The sequence below is a fragment of the Globicephala melas genome, chromosome 8 (assembly GCF_963455315.2).
Source record: "Globicephala melas chromosome 8, mGloMel1.2, whole genome shotgun sequence".
NCBI lineage: Eukaryota > Metazoa > Chordata > Mammalia > Artiodactyla > Delphinidae > Globicephala > Globicephala melas.
In genome coordinates this window covers 93,934,126-93,938,584 of record NC_083321.1, presented here as the reverse complement: position 1 = coordinate 93,938,584, position 4,459 = coordinate 93,934,126, and positions in this window count along the sequence as shown.

The window sequence follows — 4,459 nt, the reverse complement described above, 5'->3', positions numbered from 1 at the left end:
CCCGACCTCCGCCCCTGAGAAAACATAAACCGGCTGGGTTCTGAGTAACCTCTTCCTTTCAAGCACTCTTCTTTGGGCACAGGTGGGAGGTCTGCAGGCTGAGTGGGGACAGCAGGAAGGAAGAATGTCTGTGAAGATTGTGTGAAGTCCTCAGACTCAAGCCTCTAAGTAGAAAACTCCTTGATAAAATCATCTAGTTTGTCTCTTTGCCTCCTGACTCGTCCAGAAGGAGCCAGAGCGAGTCGGAATTTGGTTTATTATTGGAGCTTTTAAGGTGGAAAGAATAATAACTGATATTTCTTGAGTGCTTTCTGTGAGCCTGAGTGCTTTATGCACATTCAATTCTCACCAACCCTCCGAGATAATTCTGATTTTACCAGTGGGGAAACTGGCGTAATGTCCAAAGTCACACAGCTAGTAAGTGGCAAGACCAAATCTCATTGGGGTCTGACACCACTATCAACTAACCATACTGCTGATTCCCCAAAAGATATACTATGCCACCTCACTCCCATTAGGAAAACAACAAGTGTTGGTGAAGATGTGGAGAAATTGGACCCTTTGTGCACAGTTGGCAGGAATATAAAATGGTGCAGCCATTGTGGAAAACAGTATGGTGGTTCCTTGAGGGAAAAAAAAAATTACTATATGATCCAGCAGTTCCGCTTCTGGGTATATACCCAAAAGAACTGAAAGCAGGATCTTGAGGAGATATTTGTATACCCATGTTCATGGCAGCATTATTCACAATGGCCAAAACATGGAAGCAAACCAAGTGTCCATCAACCAGTGAACAGATTACCAAAATGTGGCATACTCATACAATAGAATATTATTCAGCCTTAAAAAAAGGAACGAAATTCTGTAATATGTTACAACATGGATGAATCTTGAGGACATTATGCTAAGTGAAATAAGCCAGACACAAAAAGACAAATACTGTATGATTCCACTTATCTGAGGTCCTCAGAGTAGTCAAAATTGTAAAGACAGAAAGTAATGGTGGTTGCCAGCGGACAGAGTGAGGGGAGAATGGGGCGTTATTGTTTAATAGGTATAGAGTTTCAGATTTATAAGATGAAAAGAGTTATGGGGATGGATGTAGAAATAACTTCACAGCAATGTGAATGTATTTTTGAAAAAAGGCATTCTATGCCTTATTCATAAGTTACCTTAAACTGCATGTGCTTTATTTAATCTTTTATTTTAAATTTTAATTCAGCTTATTTTTCCTGACTACATATTAATATGGTTAAAAATTTAAAGAAATAAAGTTTTCACTCCACTCTTACTTTAACTACCCTCTCCCCCCGCAGTCATACCTTATCCTTTCTTAGGGGCAGCTAAGATTATCAGTCTCTTGTATATTCTTCCAGAGGTAGTCTGTACCTTTACAAGCAAATGCGTATAGAAGTTTTTCCTCAAATGAAAAAATATCAAACCCATTTCCTGTATCTTGCTTAGAAATCTGTATCTTGGAAATCATTCTGGTCAGTAGACAGCATTTCCTCATTCTTGGGGCTGCATGGAATAGATGTAGCATACTTTATTTAACCAGTTCTCTGTTAGTGGGCATTTATTTCCAAATTTTTGCTATTTCAAACAAGGCTGCAGTGCACAACCTTGAACATATGTTACTTTGCAAGCATGCAAATATATCTGTTGTATACATTTCTAGAAGTGGAATTTGCTAAGTCAAAAGGTATGTGCACCTATAATTTGGATAAATGTATGCCATGTTGTCCGCTGTAAAGATTGAGTGGCCGCCCGGTAAAGATTGTACTAATCATACTCCCGCCAGCAATGTCTGAGTGCTTTCTCCACACCCTTCCGAAAAGGATTTTTTAACTTCTTGATTTTTGCCAACTTAATAGACACGCACATATTTAAAATTTTTTTCCAAATGATATAAGGAAATTTTTAAGAAGGGCACCCCAAATTTTGCCCCTTCTTGCAAACTCATGAATTGCTTCTGGTTTAAAGGGACCTCTAGATGTTCATTCCCTTTTCTCCTGTCTGGAAAGATTTCTGGTTGCAAACCAGTATTGTGGTGAAACTAACATGGACTCAGATACAGTCATTGTAACTATGTGATCTTGAACCAGGCACCTAGGCTCATGATGCCTCAGTTTCCTAATCTGCAAAAATAAGGATATTAATAGCAACTTCACAGGATTATTATGAAGACTCAATGACCTAATCCAAGTAAAGTGCATTCTCTCGCATTCAGATAGAAACACTTCCTTAGTCATTGGTGAAGATAACCCCTCTCAAATAAGCAATTTCCTTTTTCCAAACAGGCCCCCAGTGGAAAACGTTGCATTAGTAGTCCCCAAAGTCCTGGAACTAAGAAAAGAATGGTGGCTGAGTCATTTAAGCTTGCCCATAGGAAGGCTTGATCATCACTGAACAGAGAGGACTGTTCAGAATCCTTAGATCCTGCTTTCTTCTGGAGAAGGAAGAGCCAAGTCCATTACTCTTCTACGAAGGCACCCTTCCATTAAGGAAGCAATGGTTGCATTTTGCTACTGCCCCTTCCATAAGTTTCCATTCCAAAAGAATTAGGTATAGCTATATCTGTGACTAAAAGGACTTTAAATAATCACCCCAGCATGAACAGCTGGCTTTCTGTAAAGGATTAGGTGTAGTCCTGGCCAAAGGCAAAGACTAGATAATTTGGGGGCCGTGAGCTCCTTGAGAACAGGAGCTGTATATTGCTTTTCTTTGTATCCCCTGTGCCAAGCAGTGTCTGTATCAGCTAAATTAATATTTGTGGAATAAATGACCCTTCCCAGCTGCACTGTTGGACCTTGGGATTTATACCCAAGGGGTCTTATTTTGTCAGAGGCAGTCGCATGTGCTGGGTTTAAAAAAAATACATTTTATTTAAAATCAGTTAAGTTGTCTCCATTTGAAACTGTACCGATGATCAAAGTTTATATCTCTCAAAGAGAAAAAATAATAGGAATAATTATTATTTGATTATTACTGCTTCACCGTGTAGAAGCTTGAAGGAAATGTTGAACGAAAGCATTTCCTTTCCCTCTCTTCCTGGTTACCTGTAAATTGTACTCATTTTTGTTTTTTTAAATAGTTATGGGACTTCCCTGGTGGCACAGTGGTTAAGAATCCGCCTGCCAATGCAGGGGACATAGGTTCGATCCCTGGTCCAGGAAGATCCCACATGCCCCGGAGCAACTAAGCCCGTGTGCCATAACTACTGAGCCCGCGCACTCTAGGCCCTGCGAGCCGCAACTACTGAAGCCCGTGCACCTGGAGCCTATGCTCTGCAACAAGAGAAGCCACCGCAATGAGAAGCTCATGCACCGCAGCGAAGAGTAGCCCCCGCTCGCCGCAACTAGAGAAAGCCCACGCGCAGCAACGAAGACGCAGCACAGCCAAAAAATAAATAAAATTTAAAAAAATTTTAAAAACAAATATTTATTTGGTTGCACCGGCTCTTCATTGCGGCAGGCAGGCTCCTTAGTTGTGGCTCCAGGGCTCCTTAGTTGTGGCGGCATGCAAACTCTTAGTTGTGGCATGCATGTGGGATCTAGTTCCCTGACCAGGGATTGAACCTGGGCCCCCTGCATTGGGAGTGTGGAGTCTTATCCACTGCACCACCAGGGAAGTCCCTAAATTGTACTCTTATAGTAAGTCTTCTGATTGGTGTTCTTACCTTCAACCTCTGTGCTTTCTGATTTTCTGTTCTTTCATTTATTCAACTAGCATTTATTGAACATCTACTTTGTACCAGATATTATGTTAGATCTGGAGATACAAAGATGTTATGTCACAAAACTTCCATAGAAACATGAAAAGGAAAGAGGTCTTTGAAAAACAAAGAGTACTTCAGTATTGCTCGAACACTAGGTACACGAGGGAAAGTGTCAAAAAATGACTGGCCAGGGGATTCCCTGGTGGTCCAGTGGTTAGGACTCCATGCTTTCACTGCTGAGGGCCAGGGTTCAATCCTTAGTCAGGGAACTAAGATCACACAAGCTGCGTAGCAGGGCAAAAAAAAAAAAAAAAAGACTGGCCAGATCATATTAAGGAGTTTGGGACTTATTCTGGAAGGTTAGGGGGAAAGGACAGATTCCAAACAGAGACTGACATGAGGGAATTTGTGCCACACTACTGTAGCAACTGGTGTAAAGAAGCAGGCTGATGGTGAGCCTAGAAGCAGAAAATGCAGTGAGGATATTTCTGACCTCTTCCCACGCCTTCAGACTCACATGTCTGAAGTACACTGAAATACTACTACATGCAGTAGTCCAGATGATGGGAGCAGTGGCAGTGAAGATGTAGGAATGAGGACAGATTCCAGAGGCATTTAGCAAATAGAATGACTTTTGGTGTCCATTTAGATCTGAGGGATGAAAAAGAGGGGCTTGTCTCAGGTTGCCAGCTGCAGTCGATCAAGCAGATGGCAATACCACCAACTAAGATAAGGACAACA